This window comes from Microcaecilia unicolor, chromosome 5 (genome assembly GCF_901765095.1).
Source record: "Microcaecilia unicolor chromosome 5, aMicUni1.1, whole genome shotgun sequence".
NCBI lineage: Eukaryota > Metazoa > Chordata > Amphibia > Gymnophiona > Siphonopidae > Microcaecilia > Microcaecilia unicolor.
In genome coordinates this window covers 65882026-65904556 of record NC_044035.1, presented here as the reverse complement: position 1 = coordinate 65904556, position 22531 = coordinate 65882026, and the positions used below count along the sequence as shown (strand labels likewise).

Below are 22531 nucleotides of genomic sequence, written 5' to 3'. Positions count from 1 at the left end.
TGGGAGTACAAACTGCCACTTTAATTGTAGATTTTGTTCTTCAACCAGACCGAAATTGGATTTTAAAGACCTTTTTAGGCTATAGACAAGAAGTTTTCTTGAACTGTAAAGTTAAGGTTTTTCCTGATGTATCTACAAAAACTCAAAAGAGATGTCAATCTTTTTTGAAACTTCGTTCACGGGTCCTCCAATTAGGGGAAACTTTCTGGCTTAACTTCCCCTGCAAGTGTGTTATTACATTGGAGTCAGTTAAATATGTTTTCTTCGAAGTGATCATTTGTTGATTTTTTTTTTTACTCTAAACAAAACCCGGTCGTGCCTCCTTTGTTATCAGTTCCTGTAATACCTACTCCATAAAATGAATTATATACCAGGGAAGATCTTCCTACTCTTTTCTTTAAATTTAATCATTTAGAGATAATTCCTTGAATTGTGCCTTGCCTTGCCTTTGTCAATTGTGGACTTAAGTTAATTGTCACTTAAAAGATATGTTATTTATATTAATTTCCTTTATTGTTTTGTGACATTATTCTTTCTGTACAAGAAAAAGTTTTTCTTCTTTCTTGTTAATGTATTGAAAATTATAAAAATAATTAAAAAAAAGAAAAGAAATGCAAGAGAAAATACAAGCATATTTTTGGAATATGACTTCATTCTCAAAATTATAATGAAATTAAAAGACAGATATGGTTTTAAAATCCTAGTATTTGAATTAAGTTTTTGTTATTACTTTTAAAAGGCTAGGAAACTCTGTAATTAAGACATTTGGGAGGGTGGATAGTCAGTGCCAAGGATAGTTGTATATGTGCAGACCACTTTGGTTGTACAACGGAAAGGCAGTATATCACATCCATAACCCTTACAATATTATTTATTTTTAGTTTTTCAATTTTTGTAAATGATGTAAATCAATGACTGAAATTCTTGTCATGGAATAATAGTAAAAATATTTACTAATAAAAAACATAAATTGTTGTTACTTGCAACCACTTTCAGCTTAACACAGCTTAACTTTCTCATAAGATTTCACTAAAAATATTATAAATTACATAGAGGCATATTTTCAAAGCACTTAGCCTCCCAAAGTTCCATAGGTTTCTATGGAACTTTGGAAGGCTAAGTGCTTTGAAAATGAGCCCCATAGTAACATAGTAGATGACGGCAGAAAAAGACCTGCGCGGTCCATCCAGTCTGCCCAACAAGATAAACTCACATGTGCTACTTTTTGTGTATACCTTACCTTGATTATAGAAGAGAAACAGTTTGCACACATATATTAAATAAACAATTTAAACTGAATATGAGTAAAGAATAAGAATTTCACAAAGAAATCACAAACGTCATCCAAAAATCAGGCCACTACATATTTTTCATGTATCAATGCAGCATAAACCTGAAGGTATGATAGGGGATAAGATATTCACACACCTTCCTTTTACACCAAACCTCACAAGATAAAATCTAGTGATGTTCACTGGAGGAGGTATGAATAACAAAGCTTGACTTACCAGGAGTCTGGATAATTTCAGCAGTGATAGTAGCAGGAAATAGAGAGAGTAACAATGGTGGTAGGCAGAGTGGATGTTAGCACAACCCACAGGAGTTCAATTGAAACATCCAAGACACTGTGAATGTAACAGATGTTGGCATACCCCATGCTGTCCAGTTGGGTAGTGCAATATCTATGTCATGTTACCATACACTGAACTTCATTGTGACAATACAGTTATTTGAAAAAAAGCTTCTAATAACTATTAAAATTGATTTTTGTCTTTACTGCGTGTGGATATTGTAAGCTTGATAGACATGACCTAATATATGTTATTATGGTCAATATGCATATGAGATAGGGATCTCGGTATATAATTTAGGCACTAAGGGGCCCCCAATGCGTGCCAAAATGGAGTTACCGCCTGGCTACCACGTGGCTTTTGTGTTAATTTCCTTTTTGGCGTGCGTCCAATATGCACATCCGAAAATTTATTTTCGGATGCGCGTATCAGACATGTGCCAAGTGGCATTTGACGCTCTTAGGTCATTAGCACCCGGTTACCACATGAGACTTTACCGCTAGGTCAATGGCTGGCAGTAAGGTCTCAGACCCAAAATGGACGCGCGGCAATTTTCATTTTGCCATACTTCCATTTCCAGTAAAAATTTAAAAAAGGTAAACACATGCCTACACTACTGCAGGCCATTTTTCAGCACATTTTAATAAAAGGACCCCTTAGGGTTATATTCAATAAACTGCAACAAATGATTATTGCAGAAAAAATTATTGCTATGTTCAAGAATGGATTACAAGTGAATATGGTGTGAAAAAAATGATATGTGTGATATGGAAATTCAGTGCAAATAAGGATGTAATGCATTAATATAAATTTATGCATATTAAGAAGTGAAAATGTCATGCAAAATATAAATAGCATAGTAATTCCACTTTCCCCAGTGACACTTACTGTGACCTCAGGCAAATCACTTTGGGGGCCTTTTACTAAGCTGTATTAAGCACTAATGCGTACCTAGAAACCCTTTTACTAAGCAGCAGTAAGCCCACTGAGGGATCGCCACATGCTTTACCTTTGTGAACTGCTTAGAACTTGTATTGGACATTGCGGTATATAAGTACTTGGATTAGATTAGGTTAGAGTTTAGCTAAAAATTTCTCTAAAGCTAGTTGATTAGTCCAAATGAATGCAGTATGGAGGTTATATTAAAAAGGCATTCCCCGGGATTCTATGAATCGCGCCGAGATTTCCATGTGGAAATCAAATTGTATTCTATAATAATGCATATCACTTAGTTATAAGCTAATCAGCACTGACAATTGGATAACAAGCAATTATCAGCACTAATTGGCATTAATTAGAATTTACGCACACTCCTATCTAAGCATATTCTGTAACGTGGTACGCATACATTTTAAGTTGCATAGTTGAAAAGTGGGTATGGTTATGGGTGGGTCATGGGTGTTTCTAAAGTCTATGTGTGTTGTTATATAATACACCTACTCTGTGCCTAATTTAGGCATCAGGATTTATACCAGGTTTTAGTTGTGTAATTAACCACAATTAAATTTAGTCACGTGGACCGGCACTTGGTGTATGCTATATATCGCGTGGAAATGTAAGCCTATTCTATAAACTTTAGGCGTACTTTAGAGAATACACCTAGGTGTATTTTTTTCCCATGTGGAACCTTCAGGCGCCATATATAGAATCAGCACATTATGGGCATATATGATAGTATACGTGCGTAAAATAAGACATAAAATTTCTGCACATATAAAGGTACAGTGGTGGAAATAAGTATTTGATCCCTTGCTGATTTTGTAAGTTTGCCCACTGACAAAGACATGAGCAGCCCATAATTGAAGGGTAGGTTATTGGTAACAGTGAGAGATAGCACATCACAAATTAAATCCGGAAAATCACATTGTGGAAAGTATATGAATTTATTTGCATTCTGCAGAGGGAAATAAGTATTTGATCCCCCACCAACCAGTAAGAGATCTGGCCCCTACAGACCAGGTAGATGCTCCAAATCAACTCGTTACCTGCATGACAGACAGCTGTCGGCAATGGTCACCTGTATGAAAGACACCTGTCCACAGACTCAGTGAATCAGTCAGACTCTAACCTCTACAAAATGGCCAAGAGCAAGGAGCTGTCTAAGGATGTCAGGGACAAGATCATACACCTGCACAAGGCTGGAATGGGCTACAAAACCATCAGTAAGACGCTGGGCGAGAAGGAGACAACTGTTGGTGCCATAGTAAGAAAATGGAAGAAGTACAAATGACTGTCAATCGACAAAGATCTGGGGCTCCACGCAAAATCTCACCTCGTGGGGTATCCTTGATCATGAGGAAGGTTAGAAATCAGCCTACAACTACAAGGGGGGAACTTGTCAATGATCTCAAGGCAGCTGGGACCACTGTCACCACGAAAACCATTGGTAACACATTACGACATAACGGATTGCAATCCTGCAGTGCCCGCAAGGTCCCCCTGCTCCGGAAGGCACATGTGACGGCCCGTCTGAAGTTTGCCAGTGAACACCTGGATGATGCCGAGAGTGATTGGGAGAAGGTGCTGTGGTCAGATGAGACAAAAATTGAGCTCTTTGGCATGAACTCAACTCGCCGTGTTTGGAGGAAGAGAAATGCTGCCTATGACCCAAAGAACACCGTCCCCACTGTCAAGCATGGAGGTGGAAATGTTATGTTTTGGGGGTGTTTCTCTGCTAAGGGCACAGGACTACTTCACCGCATCAATGGGAGAATGGATGGGGCCATGTACCGTACAATTCTGAGTGACAACCTCCTTCCCTCCGCCAGGGCCTTAAAAATGGGTCGTGGCTGGGTCTTCCAGCACGACAATGACCCAAAACATACAGCCAAGGCAACAAAGGAGTGGCTCAGGAAGAAGCACATTAGGGTCATGGAGTGGCCTAGCCAGTCACCAGACCTTAATCCCATTGAAAACTTATGGAGGGAGCTGAAGCTGCGAGTTGCCAAGCGACAGCCCAGAACTCTTAATGATTTAGAGATGATCTGCAAAGAGGAGTGGACCAAAATTCCTCCTGACATGTGTGCAAACCTCATCATCAACTACAGAAGACGTCTGACCGCTGGTCTTGCCAACAAGGGTTTTGCCACCAAGTATTAGGTCTTGTTTGCCAGAGGGATTAAATACTTATTTCCCTCTGCAGAATGCAAATAAATTCATATACTTTCCACAATGTGATTTTCCGGATTTAATTTGTGATGTGCTATCTCTCACTGTTACCAATAACCTACCCTTCAATTATGGGCTGCTCATGTCTTTGTCAGTGGGCAAACTTACAAAATCAGCAAGGGATCAAATACTTATTTCCCCCACTGTACATGTGATAATGAGACTATGGGAACTATTGTGACTTGAGTGTAGGTGTGCTTGGGAGCACATTTGAGTGGCGCACAGGCGAAGTTGTAAATTATGAGCATATTTTATAAAATACACACTTTCATGCATACTTTATGTGTGAAGCAAGAAAACGTAGAGCAATGAAACCTCTCGCAGATCCGTGTTTGAGAATCTGTTCTGAGTGGAAGTTTAACCCATTGACAACTAGTCTAGGAATACATATTGAATAACAAATTCCTAGACCCCTAATGTAGGACGGTAAGGCCGAAACATGAGTCGTTTCGGGTCGTCCTCATTGCTTTGGAAGAATCTTTAATAAACTTTGTTCTGAACACCATCTGCGAGAGGTTCCGTTGCTCTACTTTTTTTTGCTTGCCATTTTCCCTCTAGTAGAGCATTTTGACTTCTGTTTGTGACCTACTTTATGTGTGAAACATTTACACCTGTTTCTGAGTTGTCATTTTAGCCTTGATCTCTGCAATTTTACAGAATCAACAACCCCCTTATTCTATAAAGGTTGCCAAAAATTGCATGTGCAAATTTAGGTGCATTTTCCAATTTGTGTGAACAATGTAATAGAATAATAAGCCAGTTAGTGCCAGTAACTGACTTTTTAACAAGCAATTATTGGCACTAATTAGATTTAATTGGGACTAACATGCATAAATTTAGGCATGGGATCCATGCCTAAAATTTATATGTAATCTAAACAAGGGGCATGGAAATGGGATAGTCATGGGCGTTTTGGGGTGGAATGTGGATGTGGTTTTGAGTTACACATGTAATTAAAAAATAACAGTGCTTTGCATGTAAATTTATGTGCGGGCATTTGCTCTACATTTTTGTTGGTGGAAAAGGCAGTGCCTAAATTTATGTGTGACCTCTCTGCTTAAGCTTTAATTCTATAAATCACACCAAACTTTAGGCACACCTTATAGAATACCACTTCAGTGGGTTTTTGACACTAATTTTTTAGGTGCCATATATAGAATCAAGCACTAACCCCTGGATTCTATAGAGTGCGCCTAGCGTTCTGCACTGAAATCCAAGCATATTCTATAACAACGCGCACAACTTAATTGGCTTAACAAACCAATCAGCATTGTTAACAGCACTTAACAAGCAATAATGAGCACTAATTGGCAATAATTAGAATTTACGTGCACAGCTCCCTAAGCATAGTCTGTAATGCACTGTGCCCAAATTTTAATGAATGCAGGCAAAAAGGGGCATGGTTATAGGTGGGGAAATGGGCATTCCAAAATTTACATGCATTGTTATAGAATATAGCCCTCTGTGCCTAAATCTATGTGCTGGGATTTATGCCATGTTTTCACTGGTGTAAATAGATGCACGTAGTTTTAGCCTTCTCTAGCAGAGCTTGGCAGAGTCGCTGGCTTCCTTCAGCCACTCTTCCATCTGTAAGGCACAGTCTACTAGATTTTGATATGACTTGGCTCCTCCTCCTCTTTGGTTTCCGGAACAACTTTTAGCATTCCCCCGGGTTTTCTATAAAGTAGTTCAAATGGGAAAAGTCTCTTAAACTTTGGGGTACTTCTTGAATGGTAAACAGTACATATGGCAGTAAAGAGTCCCAGTTGTATTAGAATTTAGTAATGTATTATCGGTTATGAATGTATAACTGAAATTTTGTATTATGTATTAAGGACTAACGTATTTAGCGGTGTATCACATTATTAAATCCAATCCACCCTCGGCAACAAATTTCCTCATGTCTGTTTGAGGGTTTTATTGAAGCATTCGACAAATCCACTGGTTTGAGGGTGGTATACCAAAGTGCCCAGTATTTTCACTTTCAGCAATGCAAGAATGCATATGCTTACTTCATTACCCATAACAAAAACAGCAATCCCTGGTCTGTGTGTGTACTTCTTTGGTTAGTTCTATTCATGAGAAAACCTCTTTCAGGGTCCTGCTACTGTGGAAGGCTCCATATTATGCAGCACTATAGCTTGGAGGTACTAGGTAGTGTAGTCAACAATGACAAAAATAATCATTGACTAGGGTGCTCTTTCTAGGGGTCCTACTATATCCATGTTCACTCTTTCAAAAGGTGTCTCTTTAACTTGCATTTCAACCAAAGCAATAGGTCAGATCCCATCAGGCAGACTTAGTTGGCATGTAGGGTAAGACTGATAATAAAGTTGTATTTGTTTGTATAACCTCTGCTAACAGAACTGGGTTAATATTTACTTGATGGTCTTTTCCTCTCCTAAATAGTCCCCTAGCAAGTGTACTGAAGCATTTATTAGTGATAAGGTTGGGGGTAGTAGGAGTTGTTCTCACCCTCTATGATTCCTTTCACTACCATGTAGGTCAGATCCCATTTTATTAGAAAACTAGTAAAAAGGGCCTGTTTTTCACACAAACGAAACGGGCGCTAGCAAAGTTATCATATAATGGCGATTATGTTTTTAAGGGAACCATTAGGAGAAATGGTCTGTCATGATAAGTAATAATTGGGAAGGGTGTATAATGAGTAATATGCTCCAGGGGTATGAGATACGGATTGTTTTATCTATGGTTTTTTTTGTTTTAATCTTTCTTTTTTGTGATTTTTATTTATTGTAGTTTTTAAAAGATAAAAAGTATCCATGTCCAGCATTTCTTCTCTCTTCCCTCCCCTCAATCCATGTCCAGTATTTCTCCTCTCTTACCTCCCCTCCATCCATGTGCATCTCCTTCCTGACTTCCCTGCCCTCCATCCATCCATCCATGTCCAGCAACTCTCCATTCTCCCCTGCCTATCCTCCTTCCACCCATATCCAGCAAATTTCCTCTCTCCCCTGCCCCCTCCATTCAACCATCCATGTTCAGCAATTCTCCTCTCTCCCCTGCCCTCTCCTCCCCTCCATCCTTGCCCAGGAACTCTCCATTCTCTCCTACCCTCTCCTCCATCCACCCATATCCAGCAAATTTCTTCTCTCCACCTGTCCCCATTCATCCATCCATGTCTAGCAATTCTCCTCTCTCCCCTCCATTCATCCATGTCCAGCAACTCTCCATTCTCCCCTGCCCTCTCCTCCATCCATCCATATCCAGCAAATTTGCTCTCTCCCCTGCCCCCTCCATCCATCCATGTCCAGCAATTCTCCTCTCTCCCCTGCCCTCCCCTCCATCCATCCATCCATATCCAGCAATTCTCCTCTCTCCCCTGCCCTCCACTCCTGTCCTGTCCAGCGATCTCTTCTCTCCCCCTGCCCTCCCATCCATGTCCAGCGATTCTCCCTGCCCTCCCTCAGCTCCTTGTCAGCCCTCCTCTCTGTTCCTTCCCCCCCCCCCCCATGCATTTAATCCTTTTACTTTCAGGTGCAGCGACGGCAGGGAAGAGGACAACACAACTTTTCCCTTCCCTCCCACAGTGTCCTGCCCTCATGAAAAAAGGAAATGCATAATCTCAGATGGCGGGACACTGTGTGAGAGAAGGGAAAAGCAGGAGGCGAGCCCGCTGTGTTGTCTTCTTCACTGCCGTCACTGCGCCTGAAAGTAAAAGAGCTAAACACGTGCAAGGGGGGAGGAACAAAGAGGAGGGCTGTCGATCGGGGAGCTGGGAGGGACCATCTGAGAGCTGCCTGGCTGTAGCGCTGCTGTGCTGGGCAGCCCTGCATTTGGGGGGCAGCAGCCAGGGTAAGGTCACGGTTGGGTGCCTATGAATGTCCTCCCATCCCATCCATATCCATCAATTCCCCCTGCCCTCCCCTTCCCTTCCTCCCTCCCTCCCCTCGATGTCCCACGATTCTGTCCTCCTGACATCATCTTGCCTCCAGCATTCCCTTCCCCTTCATTGTCCCGCCCTCTGATGTCATTACGTTTTGATGCGAGGGCGGGGCAATGAGTGGGAATGGATGTTACGAACCCAGGCATCCAGACGTACAGTGGTGGAAATAAGTATTTGATCCCTTGCTGATTTTGTAAGTTTGCCCACTGACAAAGACATGAGCAGCCCATAATTGAAGGGTAGGTTATTGGTAACAGTGAGAGATAGCACATCACAAATTAAATCCGGAAATCACATTGTGGAAAGTATATGAATTTATTTGCATTCTGCAGAGGGAAATAAGTATTTAATCCCTCTGGCAAACAAGACCTAATACTTGGTGGCAAAACCCTTGTTGGCAAGCACAGCGGTCAGACGTCTTCTGTAGTTGATGATGAGGTTTGCACACATGTCAGGAGGAATTTTGGTCCACTCCTCTTTGCAGATCATCTCTAAATCATTAAGAGTTCTGGGCTGTCGCTTGGCAACTCGCAGCTTCAGCTCCCTCCATAAGTTTTCAATGGGATTAAGGTCTGGTGACTGGCTAGGCCACTCCATGACCCTAATGTGCTTCTTCCTGAGCCACTCCTTTGTTGCCTTGGCTGTATGTTTTGGGTCATTGTCGTGCTGGAAGACCCAGCCACGACCCATTTTTAAGGCCCTGGCGGAGGGAAGGAGGTTGTCACTCAGAATTGTACGGTACATGGCCCCATCCATTCTCCCATTGATGCGGTGAAGTAGTCCTGTGCCCTTAGCAGAGAAACACCCCCAAAACATAACATTTCCACCTCCATGCTTGACAGTGGGGACGGTGTTCTTTGGGTCATAGGCAGCATTTCTCTTCCTCCAAACACGGCGAGTTGAGTTCATGCCAAAGAGCTCAATTTTTGTCTCATCTGACCACAGCACCTTCTCCCAATCACTCTCGGCATCATCCAGGTGTTTACTGGCAAACTTCAGACGGGCCGTCACATGTGCCTTCCGGAGCAGGGGGACCTTGCGGGCACTGCAGGATTGCAATCCGTTATGTCGTAATGTGTTACCAATGGTTTTCGTGGTGACAGTGGTCCCAGCTGCCTTGAGATCATTGACAAGTTCCCCCTTGTAGTTGTAGGCTGATTTCTAACCTTCCTCATGATCAAGGATACCCCACGAGGTGAGATTTTGCGTGGAGCCCCAGATCTTTGTCGATTGACAGTCATTTTGTACTTCTTCCATTTTCTTACTATGGCACCAACAGTTGTCTCCTTCTCGCCCAGCGTCTTACTGATGGTTTTGTAGCCCATTCCAGCCTTGTGCAGGTGTATGATCTTGTCCCTGACATCCTTAGACAGCTCCTTGCTCTTGGCCATTTGTAGAGGTTAGAGTCTGACTGATTCACTGAGTCTGTGGACAGGTGTCTTTCATACAGGTGACCATTGCCGACAGCTGTCTGTCATGCAGGTAACGAGTTGATTTGGAGCATCTACCTGGTCTGTAGGGGCCAGATCTCTTACTGGTTGGTGGGGGATCAAATACTTATTTCCCTCTGCAGAATGCAAATAAATTCATATACTTTCCACAATGTGATTTTCCGGATTTAATTTGTGATGTGCTATCTCTCACTGTTACCAATAACCTACCCTTCAATTATGGGCTGCTCATGTCTTTGTCAGTGGGCAAACTTACAAAATCAGCAAGGGATCAAATACTTATTTCCACCACTGTAGAATGTTGGAGGTGCAAATTATTATATAGGATAAGGAGGCCTGCCTGGGTATGGTCTTCCTATCTATAGTTTAGACTTCAGCCTATACAAGCCCAGGGTTATTTCCTCCACCCAATTTAGATATGCTCTCTAAAGTCTCTGGGGAATTTTAGGCATCATCAACTACTTGGGATTTCTCTCTACTGCAGCCTCCAGATTGTGGGTGTAATGAGATGTAATACCCCATAGAATGGGTATTACTAGAGTTGATAGATTTTTCCAAAGTCCTGGAGGTCCCTGCCAGTGGGTTGGAAAGTAGGATGTCCCTGGGTGGGTGGTGTTGAAATAAGTTGCAGGAAGAAAGTGTATCCCTGTAGAGAGTGACAGCAGAGGTGGAGTTTGATAAAAGGAGTTGCAGTCTTTGGTTGCCTGTACCCCCACCAGGACCCTCGGGAGGATTGAGAGATACTAGAGTGAAGGAATAAATACAAGCTAAAAGAGAAGTTGCTGCCCCTATAAGTGGCAACTGGAGAGGGTGTGAAAGCTTCAGGTGGACAAGTGGAGTCCAATCTGGGAGCTGGAGTGGGGCCAGGACAGGTGAAGCCTGTTCAAGGCCAGAGTGTAGTCCTGCAAGGTGCACTGCTGGAAGGAGGACAGCCTGAAGGGTCTGTGCCTGAATGTAATGGATTGGAGTTAGAAGCAACAAAAAGCAGCTTTAGATTTATTGTTGGCACAATGGTAGGGATGAAAGGACAGGCAGCGGTGTAAATATATACAGCTAAAACTATATTGGAACAGTGGAGAAAAGAGCATGAGCATTGCTAATGATCTTGGACAGGATTGTAAATATGAGAAGAGTTGACGGTTACTTGCCAGTTGCAGCAGTTAAAGTTCTGTTGCATTCTATAAAATGCCCTCGGGGTGCAGCATGATTATTGGCAAGAGTGAAAGCAGGAGCTCTGGACTTGTCCCAACATCCCCGATCTTTATTCCGGATCAGTTTACCCACTCCCAACTCACTGGATGAAAGCTGTGATTGGATGTATGAGGAGCTGTGTGAAGAAAGAATAGAGAATCAGAGAGAGTAAATAAAGAAACTGTGTTTGTTTTTCCCTGTGACCCAGGTCAGACTGGAGCTAGCCCAAAAAGGGGCAAGACTCAGCTTACAGAAACTTCTGAATCCAGCATTGTCATTGGGGTTTAGACTCTTTAGCATCCTTAACATACAAGTCTGGGTTTTCAAGCAGGAAGATCTTTGGTAATGACTCCTCAAAATTCACTGGGTCAGTGGTTAGCTGAACTCAAACAGTTCCAAAGTCTGAGAGACAACTGGTTAGGAAAGCCAAGGTAAGACTCCCACTTCTAGCTCAGCTTGCCCCACTGGGATCCTGACTGAAACATAGACTGGAGGGCATTGCCTCTGGTTTCCATGAATGCAGAATAAGGTATATACGTACACCGCTTTGACTGTATCTACAGAAAGGCAGTATATCAAGTGTGGAATAATCAAACATAAACTTGTTCATAATTGATTTGAAATCTCTGGATTAAATCTTTTCAAATGAGGTTCCTTATACTTTCAGAGTCCACCAAAGCTTGAGTGGGTGCCCTGTCCAACTCAACTTGGATCACAAAGCATTGGGATAATAACCCTAATAGAATTATTATTTTTAAAAAAATGAAGAGAGTGTTTTCACCTGGGACATTCCAATTTCAACCAATAAAAAGCTAGATGAAAGAAAATCGGACATCATGGTAAAGGAAAAGAAAACATCTGGATGGCATCAATTACAAAGGTGTCATTTCCAAGCCATAATTCTATGAATCAGGTGGAGAGGTAGAAGTCCTTTAATAACAAGAAAGGCAGTCAGAGACCAAGAAAATGCAGCAGAAAGATACAGAAATATTTCCCATTGTAATGGGAGTCATTGGCTTGATTAAAAAGAATTTTCAAGCACACCTAGATAGGTTGCTTATACATGTTACATTTTTTTTAATGTCAGAAGGAAGCTTTCTTTGCATGATGAAAGCACTATAGCAAGCCTGGTTTCCTTTCATGGGTTGTAACCACTCCTTTTTGGTTAGTCTCATCTGCAGAGACTATTACTCTGATCTCGTTTCATTGCAAGTACTACAGAGAGCATTAATAAATTTGAGAGACTTAAATCATACTCCCCATACTCTGGCTTAGAAGTGAGGTTCATTACTGTCATGGTATGCACACAACAGACCCATTTGGAGATATTGCCCTTGTTACAAAAAACCAGGCATAATGGTAAAACAGAACAACATGATAAAGGCTGTGCTAATAGAAGCATCAATGCCTCTGGATTTTTCTATGCATCAACCAGAGAGAGAAAAGATCCTCAAGCACCGAGAAATGTAGACAGACACCAAGAAAATGTGACAGAAAACATACAGAATCATTTCTCTATGTGCAGGTAAAGTTATGCATATACAGCCTGTATGCATTTTCCTCAGGCTGAGGAGGCATTCTAACGACTAGGGATGTGGCGGGGCTGCATACAGATTTTCCAAAGTACGCATGCATTTTTCTCAGGAAAAGTATGTGCAGCAAACAGTAGGCATAAAAGTGTGCACACAGTTTTCCTGGGATAATTTTCAAAACAAAAGTAATTTCACTTTGAAAATCTGTCAGATGCCATATAGTGATGTACTTTTCTTTGATGCAGTCAGTTATAAAATTACCCCTAAAGTGATTAAAATAAGAGAAGAAAATAAATAACAGTGATAATAATGATAACATAAAATGATCAAAGTAGAAAAAAAAAGATAACAGCAAGGATAGTTCCTGGGTTCTGGTGTTGCTCTACAGTATATTATCTCTGATCAGATTACATTTTTGGCCTAGTGGCAGGATACAACATATTTTGTTTCTATAGCTGCTGTTTCTTTTTCCTGCTCATTCTTTTGTAGGAAGTCTTTGATTTTCTCTGTTGGTTTTGGGAAATGTGCATCTCTGATATCTTTGTATTTTGTACAGAACAGAAGGAAATGCATTTCCGTTTCTATTTCTCCAGTCTTGCACTGCATACAAAGTCTGCTTTCTTGGGATTTCCAGTTTATAATTTGTCTGTATATCTATTTCTAATTTGTGGTCTCTTGCTTTATATTTGGTGAGAGTCTGGCAGTCTTCTGCATGTGTGACCCAAATGAGTCTGGTTCTTTAGCAGTTTCTCTTGTTTTCTAATCTGTATCCCCCCCCCCCCCAAAAAAAAAACAAACAAACCTCATATTGGTATTCAAGGGCATAGTGAAATAATTGTAATGCTGTATTTTTATAGGTAGCATTGTTATCTCTATGGAAATTAGTATGGCAGGTTTGCTACATAGTGTCATTTTTTTGCAGGGTTTTCTACTGTATCACAGAGAGCATAGTAGTGGAGGGAGTCTGTGTCACTGTTACCAAAGATGTAAACCTCCCAGAGACACAAAATACTTTTAGGGAGTTCTCAAGCTATCATCACAACAAGTCTCCCATATAGAATAACTATACCTTTACCTCAGCAGTGCCACTCACTGATACATATCTTAGTTCAGCAAGAATTATACACCCACCTCTTCACTGGTATACGGTAATAATTTTTACTATCAAAAATTTGTCTATGTCGGACAACCCCGCCCCCCCACCCCCGGCAGTACTATATCTTTCAGATGAGTATTGAACTTTAAATTTCTAGTAAATTAATAAGAATGGATCACAGTGGATAAGACCAGTGACAGCGATTGTAAGATGCTTAGTACAATTTGCTTTAAAACCTGCAAAGACTCATTGCAGTTGACCCCTAAGGCAGGCGTGGTTGAGTGCCGAAACACGGCCCATGTCGGGTCCATTTTATTAAAGATTGTACCATTGTTCCAGTTCTGGAGGCCCTTTTGTGCTGCTTTTACTCTGTGTACTTTTGGACCCTCTCTTTGGTTGCTCTATGTCTCTGATGGCAACACCAGTATTTGGGAAGTGAAGCCAGTGCTGGGCAGACTTCTACAGTCTGTGCTCTGATCATGGCTGGACAGATTCAGCTTTAGTAGTTGGAGAACAAGGCCAGTGCCCTGAAAATAGCAAGGACATATCATGATGAAGTATGTATCACATCATATCTTACACTCTATCTTCAACAACCGTTGTTCTTAGTAATCAATCTTTATTAAATGTTTAATTCAAATCATCATCATATCATCCACATATTTAAAACTATTCATGCAAACCAACATCCACACCTCACTCTTACTCCCAATCATACTGAACAGAATAATTACACATGTATTGAAAATTATAAAAATCAAATACAATTCACATTTTCATGTTCCTCAAAAGTCATCTCCAAGACCTAGAATTCAGTAGTCACTCTTCTTAAAGTAACAGTCCATTTTGTCAAACGAGTTAATAATTCAATATTCCAGTTATCATCCACGATTCTTCTTATAAGTCAACACTCATGTTTGTTCAATTAATCCTCAATGTGTGATAACCCTAGCATAATCTTCATATTCCATAGCAGCTATAAACTTCTTCCAAAGTCATTTTCAAAGTTTACTCCTCTTGAGACACCAGTCTATAACTCTAGGAGTTAATCCTTTCACTCCCATAAATTGGGAAATACTGACTCGAGGATCACATGATACTCTCGCCACCTCAATTAGAAAAATTAACTCGATACTGGTTTCTTCTGTTGCAGCGTTCTATCGGGACCCTACCCTGACTTTTGAGGAACATGAAAATGTGAATTGTATTTGATTTTTATAATTTTCAATACATGTGTAATTATTCTGTTCAGTGTGATTGGGAGTAAGAGTGAGGTGTGGATGTTGGTTTGCGTGAATAGTTTTTAATATGTGGATCATATGATGATTTGAATTAAACATTTAATAAAGATTGATTACTAAGAACAATGGTTGTTGAAAATAGAGTATGATATACATATTGCAACCAATTATTGAGTATATACCTAGAATATAACACTGTTAACATCATATCTTACGCTATGAGTTTATCTTGTTGGGCTGACTGGATGGACTGTAGGGGTTTTTATCTGCCATGATCGTCTATGTTACTTGAATAATCTAGGCACCAACATTTACACCAGCTTGGCAGCAGGTATAACTGTTAATGGTGTGATTTCTGCCACTTAAAATAGTATTTTATGACTATGGGTTTTTATAAAATAATCCTTAAGTAGGCACCTAATTGTCCTCATAAATCAGACTCCTTGTTATAAAGTTACCCTCTTTATGCTTGTAAAATGGCATTTATTAAATTACTTCCACCCCACTCCTCAGTGCAAACAGAAACATTTAATAACTACTTTCAAGCAATTTCTGCAAAATTTGTGTTGGTATTTTATAAAGATACATAGGGCCCTGTTTACTAAGCCATGCTATAGACGCACAAACTTTTTAGCGCACACTAAAAATTAGCATGTGGTAATACTAGAGACACCCATAGGAATATAATGGGTGTCTCTATCGTTAGGGAGCACTAATTTACTTAGCATGCCTACAACATGGCTTAACTAAACAGGGCCCATAGACACATGTGTCTTTATAAAATAAGAAACAATTGGATACCTTCTAGCCCTCTCACTCTACATGACCATTTTTAAAATTACCCTCAGAATGCCTGCTTGCAGAAATGGAGATGCAGAAATTCTACTGGGGTTTTATTGCATTCTGTGTAGTCTATGTTTAATTATTGACAACCCAGCCTTACTTCCATATAAGAAAGAACTGTCTGAATAAGCTATAAAATAAATGTAATAATCATTTTCAACCACTTCTGTCTCTTAGATCATTTTCTCTCCATCTGAACTATAGATCTTTGAGTCATTTGCCAATAGTCAATGCAGTGTCACTTATAAAAATACTTAAAATATTTTTGGGGGTGGGGGAAGGAGTCAAATGATGTCATGATTGGTCACAACTCCAGACTCTCCACTGCTTACTATTGGATTCTGTGTGTCCAGTGCTCATTGTTACAATGCCTGCAAATAAGGAAGGGCAGGCCTTAAGTATACCATTCCAAGGGAGCTGATGCTATTTCCTTGCAGTAGAAAATTGAAGAGTTTGTGACCAAAGGTACCAGTTTCCATTGCAGATCTGTCTCAAGAAGAGTCAGTTCTGCTGGAACAGGAGGTAACTCTTAGCTCTCCAGATAGCCTTCCACCAGTGAAGACATTTGGTCCAGCACCAGATGCTCATGTCATCAGGACAAGTCTTCAGATGGAGGAAGTTCAACCTGCAATTCTTGGTATTGTTAGTCAGACAGTTTTCAAGACTAGTGTAGCTTCAGCAAACGGGGCAGTTCTACTTAGTAGTGGAGGTAATAGAGCTCTGGGAGATCTAAGACATGCTTCAATTATCAGTGTGGTTGAGGGCCTGATGTTTTCCATCATCCTCCTCTTATTACGTCGCCATGCTGACAGCAGTTTGGAATGCTGGATTTATTTACTAATGACTGTTCCTCATAGGTTGAAAAGAAAAGTATAAGAGACCGACACCAGTTTAAGAGATCAGGATGGCAAAATACCTGTTTGGTGGAAAATTGTAGAGAATATTTGAGCTGTTAATGCAGCTTTGATTCTGGTTAACACCAATACTAACAGGAAGCTTGAGCATTGAGGCAGTTGTGTGATTTTTAATTTTCCTGTGGTGCCAGGAGCACTTTCTTGGGACCTGTTTCAAAGATATTTGACTGAAATATTAAATATAACTCCAGATGCCTTACCTCCTATGGGTAAGGTATGATATATATGGATATGGTTTATTTAAAATTTTCTATATCGCCCATACTAACTGGTAGAACTGAGCGGCGTACAATATTTAAAAAAATTAGAAAGGGAGATAAGAAAAGAACTACAATAAATGATAGGATAGAAGACATGCAAACCATAGTATAGAAAAAAGGAAGAACAAGAGTAACAATTAGATTAACTAAAACCCTACTGTACCCACATATAGTTGGACCCCTTCACCCACAAGGGCTATTACAGTGGTGTACAGTTGGGGCAGTGGATTTTGTTGGGTTTGGAGGGCTTAGCAGAGAAGATAAGGGGGTAACGGTGAGATTTGTACCTGGAGCTTTTATATGAAGTACGCAGCAGTGCTCCTTAGAGTGCCCCATTGCTCTCCTGGGATGTCTGTGTGGCCAGTCTACTAAGATTGCCGGCTCCTTCTACATCCCAATGGCTTGATTTTGTGCGTCTTACATGGGGCCTTTTTTTTTTTTTGAAAATGGACCAAAAAGATAAATGCACAAAACCAACTAGCATGTGGCCATTTTCAGAAAAAAGAAAAAAAAAAACCAGCTATATTTCCTATTCAGATTTGGGACTTTTAGTGCAAAATGTCCAAAGTCTGACTTAGACATCATATTGAAAATGCCCCTCCATGTAACTTTGTAAGTTTAACTACTTTGAAAATATGCCTCCAAGTGTTCTTCAAGGAGATCAATATCCCAGAACACTAGAATAGTGGTGTTCAGATAACACCGCTACTATGGACAACCTTTCTAATCAAGTTGTATGCCCCTTTCAAAAATGCTCCCCTTAATTCTCTCCAGAACTTCAGACCCTTAAGGACAAAGAATGGAAACTGAAAAGGAGATAGTTTAAATCTCACCCAGATGAGGACAGGCTAAACTGCCACCATGCCTAAGCAGCAGCCAACCCCCCATTTTCTCAGTGCCTTGAACAAGCTTCTAATTCAACCAAGAAGCTTGCAGCATGGCAAACGGCCTACTGCAACCCCCCCAAACAGAATATGCCTGCCTAGTTCAAACTGAACTACAATGATGGTCCTGCATGCTTTGTCAATAAAAATTTAAAAAGTCTCCATCAGGTTCTACAGGCAGTCTCGCCCTGTGTCCTATCAGTTCACCAGGACATCACAAACGTGCCCTCTTCTTACACAGACATATTAACATGTTAACCTTTCTAACAGAGAAGGGCCTTGATAAAATCCTGAGAGGCCTTCAACTAATCACCTCTCTCTCGACCTCTGTCCATCAAAGATAGTGCAGCAGGCAAGCAGGGGCCTCACTGAAGCTATCCTTACATTGCCTACCCTGCTTTCCCTCACATTGTGCATGCTCGATTTTAAAATGAAATTGAGCATGAGCGAAGTGTCGCACATGCTCAGTTTCACTATAACGGAACATGCACGCGACAAGAGGAAAGCACGGCAGGCAATGTAAGTAGAGCAGCACTGGAGAAACACTTCAGCTGGTAGGGGTTGGGGACCCCGCCATCAGGGGCCCTGGATCCATTTTGGGGAGCCCAGACCCCCATGGCTACCCATAGCTGTGCCATTGCTCCAAATGCTTTCTTTTAAAATTACCTCCACTCAATTCAAGTAAAAATATGCATTTACAGGGATTATGCACATAATTTTATACCCATATTAAGAGACTCATTTTTAAAGCTCATACACTTACAAAGTTACAGAGGTGACTATGGGGTTCATTTATAAAAGAGAAAAGCATTTTAAAAAGTGGCACATGGATGTTTTGCTTGCTAAAATGTTCAAATTGCTATTTTCAAAACCCATTTTTTAAACATTTTGCTATGCGGTTCATCCACAGTGCATTCAAATCAAAAGGGAGCATGTTAGGAATGTATTGGGGACGGGATTTGGGTGTTCTTAAGCCTTGCGTGTTTTTCAGCCATAATGGAACAAAACAAAAAGGTCTAGGGCTACAGTTGAGGCATTTTGGTCTAGACCAATTTTTATCACACTGTTATAAAATGGTGCCCAAAATGACCAGATGATTTGTGGAGGGATAATTTGCAATCTTTTGTCTGCTTTTTGTTTAAAGACACCTAGTCTACTATGGTCTCTATTGCAACCTCGCTATCAGGATACCCTATCTTCCCTGTTTTGGTGATATCTGAAAGATATCTTGTTTCAAACCATGTGCTTTTGAAAGACTGTCAGCCTTCCCCCAGTTTCTAGTTTGGTGCTCTCCTTTTTAAATGCCGATGCTAGCAGCCTGGTCTCACCCTGGTTAAGGTGGAGCCCACCATTCCAGAATAGGCTCCCCCTTCCCCATAATACTGCCCAGCTCCTTACAAATCTAAAACCCTCCTCTCTTCACCAATGGCCTCATCCACACATTGAGACTCCAGAGCTCTGCCGGTCTCTAGGACCCTGCGTGTGGAACGTGGAGCACTTCTGAAAATGCTACCCTGGAGGTTCTTGATTTGAGCTTTCTACCGAAGAGATTAAATTTGGCGTCCAGGACCTCCCTCCCACATTTTCCTATGTAATTGGTATGACTAGTCTAAATGCTCACACTTAAAATATAGGCCTGCTGTGACAGTACTCTATAAAGGAAGTAGGCACCTACTTTCCTTTACAGAATAGGTGCCTTCTTGGTGCCTAAAACAGGCATCCTTTCATAGAATTCTCTCTGTAGGCTTTTTACCTTATACAACTTTCTGCATCAGCTAAATCTAATTTATCTTTAAATAAACTAAGCAAGGCCATTTTTTAATTCATCAGAGTGTTAAAAAAGAGCAAAGAAAGTAGATGGTTATTGCATTTTCAAAATGTGATATATATATATATATATATATATATATATATATATATATACATAAACACATACACACATATATAGGTTGGATTGATTGCTTTTAATGTTATAAATCCATCCAAATAAGTGATATATCATTTTATAAACCAAGCAAACAGCAAAAAAAAAAAAAGTTAATTCTATAAAATATGTATATGTCATTATACTAAATTTACATACATGTGTGCATATACAGTGGGGGAAATAAGTATTTGATCCCTTGCTGATTTTGTAAGTTTGCCCACTGACAAAGACATGAGCAGCCCATAATTGAAGGGTAGGTTATTGGTAACAGTGAGAGATAGCACATCACAAATTAAATCCGGAAAATCACATTGTGGAAAGTATATGAATTTATTTGCATTCTGCAGAGGGAAATAAGTATTTGATCCCCCACCAACCAGTAAGAGATCTGGCCCCTACAGACCAGGTAGATGCTCCAAATCAACTCGTTACCTGCATGACAGACAGCTGTCGGCAATGGTCACCTGTATGAAAGACACCTGTCCACAGACTCAGTGAATCAGTCAGACTCTAACCTCTACAAAATGGCCAAGAGCAAGGAGCTGTCTAAGGATGTCAGGGACAAGATCATACACCTGCACAAGGCTGGAATGGGCTACAAAACCATCAGTAAGACGCTGGGCGAGAAGGAGACAACTGTTGGTGCCATAGTAAGAAAATGGAAGAAGTACAAAATGACTGTCAATCGACAAAGATCTGGGGCTCCACGCAAAATCTCACCTCGTGGGGTATCCTTGATCATGAGGAAGGTTAGAATCAGCCTACAACTACAAGGGGGGAACTTGTCAATGATCTCAAGGCAGCTGGGACCACTGTCACCACGAAAACCATTGGTAACACATTACGACATAACGGATTGCAATCCTGCAGTGCCCGCAAGGTCCCCCTGCTCCGGAAGGCACATGTGACGGCCCGTCTGAAGTTTGCCAGTGAACACCTGGATGATGCCGAGAGTGATTGGGAGAAGGTGCTGTGGTCAGATGAGACAAAAATTGAGCTCTTTGGCATGAACTCAACTCGCCGTGTTTGGAGGAAGAGAAATGCTGCCTATGACCCAAAGAACACCGTCCCCACTGCCAAGCATGGAGGTGGAAATGTTATGTTTTGGGGGTGTTTCTCTGCTAAGGGCACAGGACTACTTCACCGCATCAATGGGAGAATGGATGGGGCCATGTACCGTACAATTCTGAGTGACAACCTCCTTCCCTCCGCCAGGGCCTTAAAAATGGGTCGTGGCTGGGTCTTCCAGCACGACAATGACCCAAAACATACAGCCAAGGCAACAAAGGAGTGGCTCAGGAAGAAGCACATTAGGGTCATGGAGTGGCCTAGCCAGTCACCAGACCTTAATCCCATTGAAAACTTATGGAGGGAGCTGAAGCTGCGAGTTGCCAAGCGACAGCCCAGAACTCTTAATGATTTAGAGATGATCTGCAAAGAGGAGTGGACCAAAATTCCTCCTGACATGTGTGCAAACCTCATCATCAACTACAGAAGACGTCTGACCGCTGTGCTTGCCAACAAGGGTTTTGCCACCAAGTATTAGGTCTTGTTTGCCAGAGGGATCAAATACTTATTTCCCTCTGCAGAATGCAAATAAATTCATATACTTTCCACAATGTGATTTTCCGGATTTAATTTGTGATGTGCTATCTCTCACTGTTACCAATAACCTACCCTTCAATTATGGGCTGCTCATGTCTTTGTCAGTGGGCAAACTTACAAAATCAGCAAGGGATCAAATACTTATTTCCCCCACTGTACATGCATAAATATGAATATTCTCAACATACAGGCTTAAATTACATGCCCCTGGATTCTATATAAGGCTTCCAAAATTGAACACCCCAATTTGGGCAAATGGCTAAGTTGCACATGCAACAAATGAATAATGATCCCTTAAAACTAGCAGTAAACATTACCATACTGGAACAGACCAATGGGCCATCAAGCCCAGCATTCCGTTTCCAACAGTGGCCAATCCAAGACACAAATGCCTGGCAAGATCACAAAGAGTAAAACAGATTTTTATGCTGCTTATCCTAGAAAGCAGCAGTGGATTTTCCCAAACTTTTTTTAAAACCCTGCTAAGCTAAATGCTTTTACCACATTCTCTGGCAATAAATTCCAGAGTTTAATAACACATTGATTGAAGAAATGTTTCACTGAATTGTTTTAAATAATTGGGTGCTAACAACCAATTATTGCAGCTAATTGGCTCCAATTAGGATTTGAATGTGCATCTAGCTGCATAGTATTCTATAAGGCTCAGCGCCTAACTTTTATAGCGCATATCTGAAAAGGGGGTAAGTTATACACAGATTTACAGAATATGGCGTGAGCATGTACAAGTTAGGCACCAGCATTTTCACATGGTTTTAACAGGCGCAAGTCTGTTACCTTTTATAGAATCTCAGTGCCAATATCTTTGGGTGCCGAATTTTGAGTGCCATTTATAGAGTTCCTCCCATAGTGTATATTTGCAAGACAGCCTGCTGCATTTATGCACTTACACTTGTGGGCAACTAGTTGTTAGGCGAGCTGAT

The 22531-nt window shown here is 40.9% G+C and overlaps 1 long non-coding RNA gene across 1 annotated transcript; it reads right to left on the bottom strand.

Annotated features, from left to right (window-relative positions):
- Positions 1 to 5467: 5467 nt before the first annotated feature.
- Positions 5468 to 21461, bottom strand: LOC115470095. The gene is made up of 3 exons (XR_003942123.1): positions 21451 to 21461; positions 15616 to 15618; positions 5468 to 5560 (listed from the first exon to the last, which is right to left on the bottom strand). It is a non-coding gene; the product is annotated as an uncharacterized LOC115470095 (long non-coding RNA).
- Positions 21462 to 22531: the final 1070 nt, after the last annotated feature.